Source organism: Gnatocerus cornutus, chromosome 7 (assembly GCF_029298725.1).
Source record: "Gnatocerus cornutus isolate USDA-ARS CGAHR chromosome 7, icGnaCorn1.1, whole genome shotgun sequence".
Taxonomy (NCBI): Eukaryota; Metazoa; Arthropoda; class Insecta; order Coleoptera; family Tenebrionidae; genus Gnatocerus; species Gnatocerus cornutus.
The window spans coordinates 8,135,204-8,153,987 of NC_142239.1; the positions used below are offsets into that span (position 1 = coordinate 8,135,204).

General features: G+C 37.8%; 1 protein-coding gene and 1 long non-coding RNA gene across 5 annotated transcripts in view; both read right to left on the minus strand.

The window, feature by feature from the left end:
- LOC148170692 (uncharacterized) overlaps window positions 1-18,784 on the minus strand; it is a 119,507-nt gene that overhangs the window by 53,554 nt on the left and 47,169 nt on the right. The window lies entirely within an intron of this gene.
- On the minus strand, window positions 11,341-12,003 carry LOC148170694 (uncharacterized). Of its 4 annotated transcripts, none has more exons than XR_015770491.1 (3): window positions 11,913-12,003; window positions 11,533-11,837; window positions 11,341-11,486 (listed from the first exon to the last, which is right to left on the minus strand). It is a non-coding gene; the product is annotated as an uncharacterized LOC148170694 (long non-coding RNA). The 4 variants fall into 4 exon arrangements; XR_015770493.1 differs by having other exon boundaries at window positions 11,557-11,837; window positions 11,909-12,003; XR_015770490.1 differs by having other exon boundaries at window positions 11,909-12,003.

The following is an 18,784-nucleotide window of genomic DNA, read 5'->3' on the forward strand; positions in this document are numbered from 1 at the left end:
TTTTTTTTTCCTCTTGCGGGGGTGGTGTAATGGTAAAATATATTAAATTTGCTAATAGTGTAAAGTCATAGAGTAAACACATATAGAGGAATCGTCCAATGTTAAATTTTGTAACAAAACGAACCCACTAACATCCAGGGGGCGACACTAAATCCGCCTAGCGAACAATGTTAACAACTAAATTGAAATGATGAAATTCAGAGACCTCTAGGGTACAATGTTTCGTAACCAAAAGCTCAGTACGACTTACGTTGACGTCATTTCAATGTCTACAATGTTGGCTGTTTGTTGTTTCTAGAATTAAATTCACGTAACCAAAACAAAACCGCAACTCGAGCACATCGATACAGTTGGATCAAGCAGCTTAATTTTAAATTTTTTAATTAGGTTCTTCCATCTTCAGCTATGCTGTAAATTTTTTAATTTCTTCCGTTGTTTTGAACAATAAAAGTTTTCGAAATGTTCTCGTGTTACAGTTTAAAATTTTATTTTGTCAAAAACGACAAATCTGCTTGGAAATCAAAAAAATTTAAATTGAAAAAGGCGTGTTAGTTCAATCGTGATGCACAGGGGCGGCTGAAGACTTGGGCAAGTTGGTCGAGAGGCGCCACCCGCCCAAGGGCGAATTTCATTTTTTTAATAATGTAATAATTAATAAAATAAAATCTAACTGCCAAACTTGATTTATTATAATTAATTAATTATAGTTTAATTTACTTTATTATAATTAATTAAGCTTCACCATGTTACATGATCGTTTGGTAGGCCTACTACTTATGTCAACTGAATTTAAAATTATAAATATAATAATTATACATAATACAAATAGAAATATGTAGTAATAAAATAATTACAAAATTGTTAATGAAAAAGCTAGGAAAAATTTTTTGTATCTGATTGTAATAATAACTGTAAAATAATAACTATTATATCGCGAGGTGAGAATTATAAGGTTCTAAGTGATTTTTGTGAAAATTTAAATTGTTTCTTTTGCGATTTTTTTAAACGTTTCCTATCAAGTATAAAAATGAAGTAAGTTAATATTTGAACAAGCCAAAATGATATTAATAGATCTTGTCATTTTTTAAAATAAATACTTCATAAATTAAAGAAATATCACTGATAAAGTGAACACTGATCAATTTAATGCAAATGTTAGTTCTCAAGTCGCGAAATATTTGCTCTTAAATATATCTGAATAAAATCAATTAACCTTGTCTATTTGTGATTATTTAGTTAACTTAGTTCGTGTTGCTTTTTATGATGACTAATCCTAATAACAAATACTGAAATAAATGCCTGGTGCGTCATAATTTTGTTGATCCGTTCCCAAATTTTCTTATCATCGCAATATTATTTTTCGTAAAGTGATACTCAGTTGATTGCAATACGTTCACATTTAAAATGTATATTAAATTCTAGCAAAATAAAATATCTGTGAGAACCGAGACATAGCTAAAATTGCATACGTATTAGAATTCAGAAGACACGTGAAAACCATTAAGAACCAATATAAAAGCTTGAGTTTGGAAGCAAATTTTCATTATTTTACTTGCGAGTCTTGTGATCGCAACACAAAATTATTAGCTCCTGTACTTTTTAAGCTGGTGGTAAAACCGCTAAAATTTACAGATAAAAAAAGGCTTGGAGTGGAAAAACTTCAAACTTTATTGTGGCTTTTAATAAATATTCTATAAATATATTTTAAATCAAATGTGAATAATGTAATGACAATACAAAATTACAAGCTGCTGTATTTTCAAGCCGGTGGTAAAACCGCTAGAATTTACAAATAAAGGATTTTAGTGGAAAAACTTCAAACTTTCTTTCGTGGCTCATATAATTTTGTAATTTTATACCCAATTTTAAACATATACTTGAACAACCTAAAAAATGTCCTACACGAAATGTAATTACTTCGGTTGTGAAAAACTGCAAAGAAGAAGTAATTTAAAAATTTTTCATTTCCCTGTGAACGATAATGAACGAAGTGCAAAGTGGATTAAAGCCTCGGGAAATCCTAGATTAATTGGTAAGTTTAACAATATAATTAAATTAAAAATGTGTGCATTTTATTATTACAGGAATTGACGCAAATCAACTTAAAAATATGTGTATATGTGAAAGTCATTTTTCTGAGCGATCTTTTGTGAACGAAAGTCATGACAGATTAATTCATTCTGCAGTACCTATACCTCACCTCTTGCAAGGATCATCAATAGCTTCAGAAATAGAGAAACAAACCACTTCAGACTGCAATATTGAAACGGTAAATGAATTCATAAGATTTTTTTTTAATTCACACTTTTTTTTTGCAGGCAATTATTACTCCAGAAAAAATAATCGGGCCAGTTAAAAGAACTTACTCTAAATCAAAATTATCAAATATTTTTACATCAGAACCTGTTGCTAAACGACAACTTTTTGAAACATCGGACATTCCAATATTTTCGACTCCTTCAAAAAACACTGAATCAGTGTTTGAAAATTCGCCCTCTTTAGAAAAACCTGTCTCAATACCCAACAAAGATACTCCACGTAAAAAACGATTAAAGAAAAATTTAGCGACATCTAGACAAACGACAAGACGAATTAAAAAGAAACTTTTTCAAATGAAACCTACAGTAAATAATTTTCTTAATAACATATTTCCTCAAACTAAAACAAATAGTAATATTCGCACTTTTATCGAAATGCAAAGTAAATATAAAAGAAGACATACATGGCAAAAACAGAAAAAAAACTCGCAATAAGTATTTTCCATAAGTCAACTTCATGCTACAAATTTATGAGACACTACTTGAATTTTAATCTTCCCGCAGTATCTTCAGTTAAAAAGTGGATAAATGTTTTAGGATTAAGACCCGGCTTTTGTAATATGCTTTTTCAGAAAATCCGTGCAAAATTGTCAGTAATGACTTCACGAGAAAAACAATGTGTCCTCTTGTTTGATGAGATGTCCATAAAAAAACATTTGGATTATAATTTAAAATTTGATATAATTGAGGGTTTTGAAGATTTGGGTAATTTGGGAAGAGCCAATAAATTAGGAAATCACGCGTTGACTTTTGAAGTTCGAGGCTTGTACGATAACTGGAAAATACCTGTAGCATATTTTGTTTCAGCCGGTACAGTATCTGGAAATAATTTAGAGAAACTGGTCAAAGAATGTTTGTCACACCTATATAACGTAGGACTAGATGTCAAACTTATTGTTTGTGACCAAGGAAGTAATAATAGATCGCTTTATACCAAGCTAAATGTAACAAAAGATAAACCTTATTTTCTTTTTAATGAACATAAAATTTTAGCGATTTTTGACGTTCCTCACTTAATAAAAAGTATCCGAAATGTTTTGTTGAAACGTGAAACGTTTCTCCTAACAATTTTCAAAAAATGAGTGTGTCACTGGCAGCGCAGATATGTATTTAGTAGACGATTTTCATCGGCAATGAATACTTGTATTGCGACAAAAGAGTTAAAGTCAAAATCAGGTGAAGCAACAGCAGATTTTTTATTAAAAATTAACGATATTTTTGACAATTTGAATTCTAAATTTAAATTTGACAGAAACCCAAATAAATGTGCGTTTTCTGATGAAAATCCACAAGTTGAAAATAATTTGGAAAGTGCGGTAAAATGGATTAATACGTGGACTGTAGAGAAAAACAGACCATATTGTTTCGATGGTTTAATTCAATCAATAAAAGGGATACTAACTTTATGGCGTGATAATAATATTATTCATATCTGCTTACAAGTCGTCTCAATCAAGACCCGTTGGAAAATTTGTTTTCCCAAATTAGGCAAAAGAGAGGATTCGATCCAAATCCTTCAACAAAACATTTTCGGCTTGCACTACAAACTATAATTTCAGCGTCTTTAAATAAGTCTACTGAAAGCTCTAACTGTGAACACGATGAAGATGTTTACATGTTCAAATCAGATAACTTTGACAGTAAAACAATTGAAAGTGATTTTGAAGAATATTCTCAGGAGTCGGAAATACATATTTCCACACATTTTTCATCTTCATCGTCTTCCGAATCTCATAATAAAGATGAAACTATCAATATTCCAAATTTAGAAACCTGCTCAGTTAATTATTTAGCTGGTTTTGTAATACAACGGTCTATAGAAAAATTTAAATGCAATAATTGCAGAACTAAATTAACACTGGCTAATGAACAAGAGATTGATACTAATGAATTGCTTATACTTAATAGAGATTACAGTGATAGTTCGATCAAATATCTCACTAGGCCCCGGATCGAGACTTACCAAATTGTTAAAAAAATGTTAAAAATCTATCACCAAGTTACAAGCAGAGAACCTCATTTATCAAATATTAAAGGATTTTTAAAAAATAAAATAAATTGTGACAATTCCATCAGACAATGGTTGACAGGTTTAGACAGTTGCTTAGAACATAGGACATTTTTAGTGAATAAGCTTTTAAATACCAAGTTGTTCAGTATTTCAAAACCGTCTAGTGAAACAGATGCAAAACAAGTCCAACGTAAAATTAAGAATGTTACTCATAAATAACATTTTGTAAATTCATTCATAATTAAGTGTTTATATATTTTTTAAGATATAGATAATTAGGTTTGTTTAGTTCGTACACGAAATAAATTATTATAAACGTAAAAGCAAGAATGTTTTACAATCGATCAAAAAATATGGTTTGTGTAATTTAGTTTAGTTGTTACTTTATGTATACGATATAATATAATTCAATGTAGTATTGAAAGTGTATGTATTCCAAAAAGTTGAAATAAAAATTGTTATATTATGTGATTTGATTTTAGTTCCCTTTATAAGTTGTAACGTTTCTAAAATGAGAACAAGGTCATTTCGTCGCATTTCGTAACCCAGGGCGACTCGGTGTGGTTTAAAGCCCCTTTATGTTGTCCAGTCCAGGAATTCGTCATGATTGGTTCCCGTATCTTTATCTAAATCCCTACAAAAACCATTTTAGCTTTCAAGATCAACCCTCTCGCGACTACTATGTTAGATAACAGTATCACTTACCAACCTACGTTTATTGCGGACATTCACCAACAATAACAAACTAACATAACCTGTCAATCACGACTCTTTGACAAGTACGACATTGAGAGCGGCGGCGGTACTCGCGCAAAGGTCAGAATCTTCTGATCATCAAAAAAATGACAGAGAGTGCCACCTACGATTCCTCGTGGTATTTTAACGGGGTTTTTTCCGTTTTGGGTTTCGAAGGAAGAGACTACTATCTGAAGTCCCGTATTTGCGGCTAAGAACCCCAGAACCGCATTAAATATCGTTCACCCTCAGAGAGGCCTACAACTCTCGCACATACGCCTACAATTCTCGCCCGTAAGTCTATCAACGACTACCAGACTCTCGCCGGTGCGCCTACAACACCCTTGCCCGTCGCATTGAGTCCCCGATCGACCTCGTGGAGTAGCTGAGACTTTCTCGCCCGCTAACAACCACCCCGAGCGGCCACATACAGCCCGGACCAGACGACAGAGGCACCTGGAGCGTTCCCGACGGCGATAAGTACCTTTTTTGTGATAATATCGTTTCGTTGCGTCACCGCCTGAGTCGTACTACCGACGTCGCCGACAGCGTGCTTATATCGACTCCATCGAGAGTCTTGTTTGTCTGTAATTTGATTTTATTAATTTCTTGAGTTCAATTTAACTGATCATTACTATTTTTAATATTTAACCTTTTTTTTTAACATAGTCATTCTGTAAACCAATCACAGCTGTGACACGGTACCGAACCTGTCATTTAAATTCAACTAACCAACATCACCTCAAATTTCACCAATTGTCAATTTCACATTTTTTATTAAAGCCTATTTTTTTAAAACCATTTATTCTACTTCCGCGTAGCATTGAGCGACTTGGCTACTTTTAAATCAAACTAAGTTCTTGGCGCCCAGACTCTCTGGCCCACGACACCAGCTCACCAAAGGCTATAAGAGCACCGGTGCGGTGTCACCTACCGACCTTTTTTTTGAAAGGTGTGACACAAGATTTTGGCGCCCAACGTGGGGCCCGATTTAACTTAATTTTTTGTCAGACAAGTGGGCCTAGTTTTCGTTAAGTCAAGTATCTATTTTCAGTATTTTTTTTAAATAATAGAATCATTACCAGGCTTTACACGAACATGGATGCAAAAATGATTGTACCGGAATATCTGTCGGAGGCGGAGGTTAACTATGAACTTCTAATTCGGCGAATTAAGACTAAACGTCCTATTGAGGAGAAAAGGCGCTTGTTAGAACACGAACTGTTTAAGGAGAGGTCAAATCCAGTTCATTTCTCTACAAAATAGCTTATCTTTGAGTCAGACATTCGCGAAATTTCCTCCACTTTGGAATCGGTAACGACCCTCATCCTTGAATTCGGTTCAGGACCACCGGGTGACTCCTTGTGCCGCCGGATTACCTCGAGACTGAATCATGTTCGCGAGCGAATTTTGCGAGTACCCATTCCGGTTGAGAATAAAGATGCAGCCCTCGAACAACGTGACGAACTGTATGCTACCGCTCTCAAACTCGAAGCAGACCTTCGAGATTGTCTCTTGTTGTCGCCAGCGACTCTTGTGAATCCGTTGCGTCCGTGGTTTAACTCTACGACGATGTCTTTTACCGATGCCGCTAAACTCCCTTCGACTAAATCGGTTCCCGCTTTTAAATGGGGAATTTCTTACTCCGGTATGCCGCGAGATAACTTAATCTCTTTCCTAGAGCGTGTTGAAGAGTTGGCTCCTGCTAGAGGATTCAGCGAAGCGGAATTATTCGCGTCTGCGGTAGATTTCTTTGACGGACCTGCCTTACAGTGGTATCGCAAGTGGAAATCGTCTTTTACCAATTGGAAGTCCCTCAAGGAGGCCTTAAAAAAAGATTTTCTTCCTAGCGATTATGACGAACTTTTGTGGGCTGAAATACGCCAAAGACAACAACACCCGGACGAGCCAGTTTGCATTTTTGCTGCCGTGATGGAAACTCTGTTTAACCGTCTTATTGAACCTGCTTCCGAAACTATTAAAATAAAGACTTTGCTTAAGTTAGTTCGACCCGAAATTGTAACGCCTCTAGCTCTTCAAGAAATCCCGAGCGTAGACGAACTAATTTCCTTATGTAAAAGACTGGAGAAGTCATTTGATCTCAGATCTTCGGGAACAAAACAAAAATACCGACTAATAGAGCCTCAGTTGTTGTCTTTAGAAGCACACCCGGAAAACCTCGTACCGTCAACATCAAGTCCCTCTTCTAAAAATAAACAAACTCCAAAAAAGGTCCCCAATGCGTCTCCGGGAAACAAAGTGACCAAATGCTTTAATTGCGGAGGTACCAACCACTTTTACGCCAGCTGTACCTTACCTAGGAAACGTTTTTGTTATCGTTGTGGTACCCCCGACGTTACCGTATCTAGTTGTCCTGCGTGCAAGTCAAAAAACTAAGCATGGGTGCGATCCCCAGGGCTCGCACCAAAGTTAAAACATCTCCTACTGACTGGACTTCCTGGTTAGAACGCGTGCGGAAATTTTGTAAACCCGGCATAAAGTCAACTTCAGTAAACACAGTCTTTTTGCAGCCTTTAAGAGATAATCGACTTCATGTCAAAATTTCGATAAGCAGTAAGCTTGTGACTTGTCTTCTCGATTCCGGTGCCTCTAAGTCAATTATCGGCGCGAAAGGACTTTGGTTATTGAAACGTCTCCAACCTCCCCAGACGAAATCACAATTTCAACTTGCTCGAACCGCGGACGGAACCGTACATAGTATCGATTCAGAGGTTGAAGTGGAAGTGTCCTTTTCGAGTGTAACTAAATTGATGACTTTTCTCGTAATACCGTCCCTTCAACACTCCATCATCCTCGGAAGCGATTTTTGCCTACTATTCTCGTTAAAGTTAGACTTTCTAAATAAAACGTGTGTACCTCAGCAGAACTCCGTGCCTATCTTTAATATCGAGTCAAAAGATGAGTTACCGTTGAATGAAAACCAAAAAGCGCGAGTCGGTGAAATTGTCGAGAGATTCCAACTAATCGGTGGCGATAAAATAGGATTAACAAATAAGTTGATTTTGACCATCGATACTCAAGACGCTGCGCCATTTCGACAGTACCAGTATCCCTTATCGCCATTCATGCAACAGAAACTTAACCAGGAAGTAGACGACATGCTCAGACTCGGCGTTATAGAACCCTCTAAGAGTCCGTATTGCTCCCCCGTCTTATTAGTTAAGAAACCCTCTGGAGAGTACCGATTTTGTTTCGACGGTCGCAAGCTGAATTCGGTTACCAAACATGATTCCTATCCCTTACCTCGCGTAGATCGCATTTTGAGTCTCTTACGCGACGCCAAATTTATCAGTTCTATCGATTTGAGGAAAGCGTTTTGGCAAGTCCCACTGTCCAGTGAGTCCAAGGAAAAAACCGCTTTTGCTGTCGCGGGTCGCGGACTTTTCCAGTTTAAGGTCATGCCTTTCGGTCTTCGAAATAGCGCACAGAACCTACAAAGAGTGATGGACACCATCTTCGGTCCCAAATTCGAGCCAAATGTCTTTGTTTACCTGGACGATTTAATCGTCATCTCGGCTGATTTTGAGACTCATATTCGGCTATTAGAAGAAGTTTTAGCGCGATTGAAAGACGCCAATTTCACGATAAATACGGACAAATGTAAATTCTTCCAAAACTCCCTCAAATACCTCGGTTACATTGTCGATTCTGAAGGCCTAAGAACAGACCCGGAGAAGGTAGCATCCATGATCGCTTACCCACAACCGACCACCACCACGAAAATTAAGCGCTTCATGGGACTTTGTAGTTGGTACCGTCGTTTCGTTCCAAATTTCTCGTCACTAGTTGCCCCAATTAATGAACTGTCGAAAACTAAGAAGAAAGGTCAAAATATTTCGTGGAACGCTGCAGCCGATAAGGCATTTAACGCCATCAAAACAGCCCTAAGCTCAGCTCCAGTCTTAAGCTCTCCAGATTTCTCCCAGCCTTTTGTAGTTCAGTGCGATGCGTCCGATGTCGGTCTAGGAGGAGTTCTTGTTCAAAATATTGCGGGTAACGAACGTGTCATTTGTTTTGCCAGTCGTTCACTTTCTAAAGCCGAACGGAATTACTCTGTTACCGAACGAGAGTGCCTAGCAGTCATATTTTGCGTCGAAAAATTCCGTCCCTACATCGAGGGTACTCGATTTACAGTTGTTACCGATCACCACTCTCTACTTTACCTTTTTCACATGAAAGAACCTACTGGTCGCTTAGCTCGTTGGATTCTACGATTACAGCAGTTCTCGTTTGACATAGTCCACCGGAAAGGAAAATTTAATATGGTTCCAGACGCTTTATCACGTATACCGGTCATTGAAAACGTAGATCGTACCGTACTCGCGGAACTTGCCTTGATTAATATCGAACCTGGAGAAAATGACAAATGGTATCGCAAGATGGTACAAAAAGTCAACAACAATGCCGATGACTACCCTGACTGGCGTGTACAAGACGACAAATTACTGAAACTTCGCGAAAATCGAGATCCGTTAAACGCGAACTACCGTGAATGGAAAATCGTCGTACCCAAGTCTCAACGCCATACCGTGACTCGTTCCTGTCATGACCCTCCGGAAGCCGGACATTTAGGAGTTTTTAAAACTCTCAGGCGGATTAGAGAAAATTATTTTTGGCCAGGTATGCGAAAAGACGTTATCAAGTATGTGCGTGCTTGCAGAATTTGCGCGTCCCAGAAAGTTCCGACTACGTCTCCCTTTGGTCTCGTGGGCCGTGAAAAGGTCGTACATTTTCCGTGGCAGATAATTGCGATAGATTTCATGGGTCCATTTCCTCGGTCAAAAGCCGGACATCGTTACCTGTTAGTAATTTCCGATTGGTTTTCTAAATATTCGCTATTGTTCCCTCTCAAGAAAGCTACGGCAAAACCCGTTATAAAATTGCTGGAAGAACGAGTTTTTCTTATCTTTGGAGTCCCTCAATTTATCATGGTAGATAATGGTACTCAATTTATCGGAAATACCTTCAAAAATTTCGTTAATTCCTATAATGTAGAAAAAATCTGGTATAACGCAAAATACCATCCTCAAGTTAACTTCGTCGAGCGGAATAATAGAACTATTGGCGCTTGCATCCGGTCATATGTGACAACTCACGATACCTGGGATCTAGAACTGCCAAAAATTCAATGCGCGATTAACACAGCTTGTCATGAAAGCACCGGTTACACCCCATCCTTCCTTAATTTTGGACGACATGTACCGTTATCAGGTGACTTTTACGATTCTTACGATCTTGACGACGAAGAACTCGACCTCACCACTATCGATAGGCGTGATTATGCGGATAATCTCGATCAGTTACGTGAAGTCTTTCGTGAAGTTCGTGTCAATCTCAATAGAGCATATCGTCGACAATCATCTTATTATAACGCTTCCCGTCGCGACCAAGAGTTTAACGTTGGCGATCGCGTATGGCGGAAAAATAAAACTCTCTCATCAGCTGTTGACAGATACATGGCTAAATTAGCGCCTCGATATGTTCCTGGTACCATTACGCAGAAGGTGTCCAGATTAGTTTACCGCATCCGCAACGAAGATGGCTCGGACGCGGGTAAATGGCATGTAAAAGATCTCAAGCTCTATTATGATGACGATGTTACCGACACGGACGATTCGGACAGTGAATCGAATTCGACCCAAGATACCGAAAGTTCAGACTAACTTTTTTCTCCCTCGTTCTCTCATTTATTGCCGTTACTGACAACTCCTCATTTACCTAAATTAAAATATCAGTCAACCTACCGCTAGGACGTTACCGACGTTCTTTTACCGAAATTACCGTTATTTAATCTACCGACTACCTTGGACGATACCGCGTCCTCTTATCGAAATACCCCTGGTCGATTAAATTATATTTCCCTACGATTAAAACTACTCTACCTCATTTACCGATTTTTTCTCGCGCAAGGTATTATCTAGCCTCATGCTACAGACTAAATTGCGAACAGTCCTTGACAAACCCCAATTTTGACCCCTACCGATTTTGACAGTTTCCAAAAAAAAAACGGAAACTACTGATTTTGACCCTCCCGAGGCGTATGGTACGCGCAGATACCGACACTGTTTTGCTTTTAATTGCCACATGACACAGATGTAACGACCTTTAAAACGCGGATTTACGGAAATTTTACCGGATTAATAGATTGGATACAAAGAGTTGATTATTGTAGAGCTTTTCTCTTCCTGACGACAGATTATTTTAAGAAAAAGACTTCATCTTTTTCTTCTTTTTTGGAAGGGGGCAGTATAACGTTTCTAAAATGAGAACAAGGTCATTTATTAAGATTTTTATGAATTAGGGGATAAACGCGAGACACCGCTGGTATGGGAGGCGATTTAGGAGTCCCATAAATGCCCGGGTACTTTTCCACCGTTGACACGACAACATCAGTGTTCAACCTAAAATGAATAATAGTCTAGTAAGTCTCCACAGTTCAAAACTTACTATTATCGCGTTTATCTTCTTTACCTTTTCTTCGGCTCCAATCCTAGGGGAAGTTAGATCAAGCCTTTGCCCCAAAAAAATTTCGTGTGTTCGCCAGGAAGGGGTTGGTGAGGCGCAGACCACCCCTGAGCGTTTCAGACTGGCCCTCTGGAAGGTGTTGGCACCCTTCCAGTGAATTTCAGAGCCCACGTTCCTTCTTGTATCGTCGCACCGAACCCAGGGCGACTCGGTGTGGTTTAAAGCCCCTTTATGTTGTCCAGTCCAGGAATTCGTCATGACTGGTTCCCGTATCTTTATCTAAATCCCTACAAAAACCATTTTAGCTTTCAAGATCAACCCTCTCGCGACTACTATGTTAGATAACAGTATCAGTTACCAACCTACGTTTATTGCGGACATTCACCAACAATAACAAACTAACATAACCTGTCAATCACGACTCTTTGACAAGTACGACATTGAGAGCGGCGGCGGTACTCGCGCAGAGGTCAGAATCTTCTGATCATCAAAAAAATGACAGAGAGTGCCACCTACGATTCCTCGTGGTATTTTAACGGGGTTTTTTCCGTTTTGGGTTTCGAAGGAAGAGACTACTATCTGAAGTCCCGTATTTGCGGCTAAGAACCCCAGAACCGCATTAAATATCGTTCACCCTCAGAGAGGCCTACAACTCTCGCACATACGCCTACAATTCTCGCCCGTAAGTCTATCAACGACTACCAGACTCTCGCCGGTACGCCTACAACACCCTTGCCCGTCGCATTGAGTCCCCGATCGACCTCGTGGAGTAGCTGAGACTTTCTCGCCCGCTAACAACCACCCCGAGCGGCCACATACAGCCCGGACCAGACGACAGAGGCACCTGGAGCGTTCCCGACGGCGATAAGTACCTTTTTTGTGATAATATCGTTTCGTTGCGTCACCGCCTGAGTCGTACTACCGACGTCGCCGACAGCGTGCTTATATCGACTCCATCGAGAGTCTTGTTTGTCTGTAATTTGATTTTATTAATTTCTTGAGTTCAATTTAACTGATCATTACTATTTTTAATATTTAACCTTTTTTTTTAACATAGTCATTCTGTAAACCAATCACAGCTGTGACACGGTACCGAACCTGTCATTTAAATTCAACTAACCAACATCACCTCAAATTTCACCAATTGTCAATTTCACATTTTTTATTAAAGCCTATTTTTTTAAAACCATTTATTCTACTTCCGCGTAGCATTGAGCGACTTGGCTACTTTTAAATCAAACTAAGTTCTTGGCGCCCAGACTCTCTGGCCCACGACACCAGCTCACCAAAGGCTATAAGAGCACCGGTGCGGTGTCACCTACCGACCTTTTTTTTGAAAGGTGTGACAAAGTAGAGACAAAGATTTTTGTAGTGCTTTTCAGCTTATCAAATAATTTTGTTTAAAAAAAGAAACGAAAACAATCCTGCAATAAAACCGATACCAGGAATTGAATCGTCAGCATATTATTCGATAAACGCTTTTCCGAATAATCTATCTTTGTTTAGTACCGTCCTTTTTTGGATACAGATAACTGTAACGGTACTATTTTTTAAGCTACCCACTGGCAGGTTGATGCACTTCCTTAGGCACAAAATTGTCAAGTTTGCAAAAGTTGGCTCGTTACAAATCTCCCATAAGCATGATTCCTCTATATGTGTTTACTCTATGGTAAAGTCCAACAAAGCGAACACTTACCTCTACCAATTGCTGAGAATGCAATTGAGTAATGAGTTCAATACCCATTACCTTTAGCGAAATACTTCCTTATATGGTAATGGTTATTGCAGGTGAATCTTCTGATACTACTCAATTTGTTTGTATAAATAGTTGCTGTAAAATGTATAAATAGTAAGAGTCATCGTCCTCACAATTAATGTATTGTTAATGCCGAAATGTGTGTAAAAGAAAGTGTCAATAGAACTTCCCCGCGAACTTGGCTTCAGTTATTTTTGGTACCCAAATCCCATCATCACACTTCAAATAGCTAAAGAGAAGACAGAGGCGGTGGTTCTGATTGGAAGAAGGAAACTTGGCCCTATCCACATTAAAATCGACAGAGAAGATGTGGGTATAAAAGACCCCATTAAATACCTGAGGGTGATCTTAGAACGCCGGATGACCTTTGGTCCGCATGCCGATGCTGTTACTGAGAAAGCCGAACGTATGGCAGGATGGCTGTCTAGAATGTGCCGAACACAAGAGGACCTGATTACGACAAGAGGAAGCTGTATGCCGCGATAGTCCAGAATATAATATTCTACGCCGGACCAGTACGGTCTGTAGCGCTAAAAACGGGGAGGATCAAAGAGAGGGTCGAGAAGGCCCAAAGAAGAATACAGCTAAGAACGGTCGATTGCCAAAGAGCGATCAAAAATAAAAAATGGAATAAAGCCGCGCGAGGACAGAAAAGCCACAATTCAGAAATGGCAGCGAGTTTGGAATAGTGCTGAGAAAGATATGTCCAAGAGACCTAATAAAAGACTTAGAGCCCTAGTTGGAACGTAACCACGGAGGTATAACATATCATCTACGCCAGGCGCTCACAGGGCATGGATGTTTTAACAGCTACCTGCACAGGTTTAATAGACCGAAAAGGCGAGCTTCGAACTCAAAATTAAAGTTTTCAAGAAGAATTACTCTATGGTACTGCAATAGCAGATTAACCGGTAAGCAATTTAAAATTCGATTTTTTTGAACTTGTGTACACTCTAGCTTGAAAAGTTTTTAACCAATCGTTTTGAAAATTCGCAGATTTTTTCTTTATAATATTGCGCTCTATAAGAACCTAAAATCGGAATATTATTACTAATTTTTTTACAAAAAAAGTTGAAAAAAAATGGTAAAAATCATGCATTTTTTTATTGACCCCGTGAAAAAATAAACTTTCAATTTTTTTGATAGCATTTAGGTTCATGCAGATGTAGCGGCCCCTTTACAAAATATCATCAATCTGAATGCACTTGTTCTAAAATCTATCATAACATTGCCCGAAAAGAATACACGCATTGCTTTTAGCTGTCTCTTCACAGAGTCTTTTAGAAATCAATACCAATACATCTATTCTAAAAATATACCATGACATTGCCTCAAAGGAATGCACGCATTGTTTTGCATGCGTACCCATAATAAACTTTCAAGTTTATGAAGGCAGGTGCGTGCCCCTTATCTTTCGGATCAAGTTTGACTCATCATGACTCAATTCCTCACAAAATGGCACCCCCACACCATAAATACCAATAAGGAATAAAATATCACTATGCAGCAGGTAAAAGGGGGCGACCAGGACAATAGAACCACCCATATCTCAAGTAATAAATATCGATGTAACAAAAATAAACTATGAAAAACAGGTAAACAGGGTTGACAATTATTAGACAGGCTAACGTTTTATAGTATCATTAACACCCAAAAATAGGATTTCTGAGAAACTCTAAAAAGCTTTCATGATAATTGTAGTTGGCATAATTTGGAATATTCTAAAACTTTCGATTTGAGTAGTTATCTTTGATTCTTATTTCTGATTGGTTGGTGTACTGAAAGATAATGATTTTAAAGTAAGAAAGACATTATAAACAATTGGTAAATGATTTTTAAAAATAATAAACTTAGGAAACAGACACACAACGACATCTCTTTTCCAATAGCTAAACTAATAAACCACTCCTAAATTAGAGAAGGGGAAGAATTTAACCCCCTAACCAACCCCTAGCAACCAATCGGATTTGGGCAAAACAAAAACAACCAATCAAATATAGTTGCTGGTATTACGACCCATAATCATGCAAATGATGGGATATATAAACTCGAGAGATTTGGTAAACTACATCTTTTGAAAATTGAGTTTTTCGATTGTTGTAGTGCTTGTACTAGTGCCGTCAAAGCTTAGCAACCCCCAAGATGCAGACAATTACAAAGCAAATAAATACCTTCGAATTTTCTTATGGGCCGCCGCGCCACTCCTCCCGGCCCTATGGGCTCTACGTGAGAAATGGTGAAAAAGAAAATTGACGATTTAATCCAAGTGATATCTACTGTTAACATTCTTACTTGACTAACTCTTGTGTCGCACGCCATTGTATGTTTAACATTAAAACCTGCACTGGGACTATGTAAGAGAATAGAAAAGAAATTCCTTTCTTTCTTTCTCTTGTTTCTAAATTCGTACCATGTAAAGAAAATCGAGTACATTCGGTAGTCCCGAAGCAAATCTCGGAAGACTGGAAATAGAAACAGTCGGGGATGTCTTTCCACACTCTTTCTTATTTATTGTCTTTGTTTAAACAACTCTTTCGCATATAACTTCTACTCTCTCAGTATGTGAGGTTATATTGTCATTTGGCGGGAAGTTTTTAATTGTGTTGTGATTGCGAATTTGAACATGGGTAAGTACGAAAACATTATCTATCTGTAAGACAAGTGAGACGATACATTATAAATTTATATTACAGAGTCAGAACGAGAGTTTAAAACAAAGTCTGAACACTGGACATTAATTATTAATTATTTGGAAATGTATCCCTCCTTATTGAGAAACAAATTTCTTCATAAAGACGGGGACAATGCCCGGAATAAAAAATATTGGACGGAACTAGCAAATCAATTAAACAGCCTTGGGTATGGTAGAAAAACCGTGGACAAATGGCAATTGGTATAGCGTTTCACATGTTGTATCAATGTACCATTTAGATTGTGTTAACAGGCACTAGGACGTTGGAAATCCAAAGTTAAGGCCAAAGCAACAAATATTCGTTTAGAAATGAAACGCACAGGTGGAGGCCCTGCGAAAACAGCACCCCTAACAAATGTTGAAGAACGGCTTATCTCGTTGATGGGGTGGAAATTTGTAACTGGAGACTTAAACAAAGAATTGGGCTTGGTACGTATTATTAAAACACGAATATAAAAATTCAACTACATAATTGCCTGTAATACATATTTGTAGGAAGCTATAGAACTGGAAACAAATATACCATCAGCAGATCAAGAAATGCCACCATCAGTAGTCCAAGAAATGCAACCATCAACTGTCCAAGAAATCCAACCACCAGAGTTTCCGCTAACAGGACCATCAAACTCACCTCCGCCATTAGAATTGTATTCAAAACAAAAAAAAACACCATTCACTAAACGTAAAGTTCCGAAAAACACAGAAAGTTCAAAAAAAAATGTAGGTTTGGCAAAAATGCACAATGATAACATAGAAATTTTGAAAAACATTAATTCAAATTTGGAGACCATCGCGAACGTCATGCAGCAAATACTTGCAACTATGCAACAATATCAGAACAAAGGATAATGTAGATTCTGAAGAGTTATTGTTTTTGTTTCACTTTTTATATTGTATATTATTAGTTTAGTGTTGTTACAAATTAGTTAGATACGTTACTGTTGTTTAGGTTGTTAGTTTTGGTTTTGAAAATAAAGATTTACTATGTTTCGTCGCTGTTGTTGACCTTGTTGAAGTATAACTACAGGAAAAAGATGAGGAACATTTCGTTCAATCTCATCATCATGAGCTTCTTCAAAATCATCTTCTGGAATTCCAGCTCTGATGCACATGTTGTTTAATACACAGCATGCATTAATTATAATTCCTACTGTGTTGGGGTCATACCTTAATATTCTATCTTTTAATAGACACCTAAAGCGACCTTTTAGAACACCTAGAAGAAAAAGTGAAAATACAGCTAATAAATTCTAATAAGATGTTTACCAATGCATCTTCCAAGTGGAGTCATGAGCCATGGCTGTTGTGGATAGCCACTGTCTCCAATTAACCAAGATCGTTCATCACCTCTTTGGTAGTTATTTTCCAAATGTCTATATACAGCTGAATTCCTCCATATAAAAGAGTCATGAGCTGCTCCTCCAAAATTAGCATTTACATTCAAAATTTCCATCTTACTGTCACAAATAATTTGAACATTTTTTGAGTGGTATCCTTTTCTATTAAAATAAATATGCTCATCTTCAGTAGGCTGTAAGATCGCCACATGGGTGCCATCAATAACACCAATAATGCCGGGAAAGTATTTTTCATGAAATCTGCGTTTTATGTCTTGTTTTTTTTCTGGTTCCACAGGAAATTTAATCCATCTAGGTGCTACTGTTTCAAGAGCTACAATTACTTCTTTAATTGTTTTGCTAATTGTTTGTTGCGCCCCAGCTATGTGACATTCACTGCCAATGCCTTTCTGGTATGATCCTGTAGCGAAGAACCGTAAAGCAGCCAAGATTCTGTTTTCTATAGACAGCCTTGTTCGTCTTCGTATCGGTTGTAAAAAAAGTCTTAATTCTACTACAAGATTTAGATAAAGGTCTTTATTCAGTCTAAACAATCGTCGAAATTCACGATCTGGCAAATTTAAAACATCTACTCTGTTTCTTAAAAAAACTCTTTCTAACTTTAATTGGTGTTTTCGACGTGCCTCCTCTTCGTTAAGTACTTGATACAAAAATATGGCATTCATTTTGAAAAATTTTACTGAATTTGACGTTGGTTGTAAAACGAAACACTTAAAAATGCCGATGTTTTCAGGTAATTCTGTAATGTTAATATAATGAGATTTCTAACGCCGAAAACCGCCGAACCATTATAGAAAGATTGATAAAGAGTACGATCATAGAATAAAGAGAAATTTCCTTTCCTGTCTTTTTCTTTTCTACCTCTATTTCCAAATGCTTACATAGTCCCAGTGCTGGATCTTCGATACAGTTGTTTATTGCCATGTTCCTTTGTTACGCTACCATTTTTGGGCCAACGTTGTATTAGCCTCCGAAGAGAATTTAACATTAATGGCTCCAAGAGGGTTCAATTGTAAGTTAATATTTGGCCCGAACACTCCTGTGAGTTAAGGGCGGTAAAGGGAAGATAACAGCTCGGTCGAACAAATAAGGAAACCTTAATTAATCAACACCCCCCCCCCCCTTCACCGGCTACACAGAAGAGAGACATAATTAAAATAAATTCCAATGCCATTTGATTGCAGGTGAAAATTGCGACCTCCAGGGTGCACGCAAATTGCCGAGTCTGATGGGACCTGCAACATGATGTATCGAGCGTTCAAAAAAAAAACGGATCAGATCGTCTATGAAATTTTTCGTAGCGTAGTCACATGGTTCATGTTGTAATGGCACTTGACATTACTAATGATAGTCCTAACCTCACTTTATCCCAGACTCAAAAAATTAATTAAACGCAATTTATGAGAAATATGTCTCTGACATATTCCG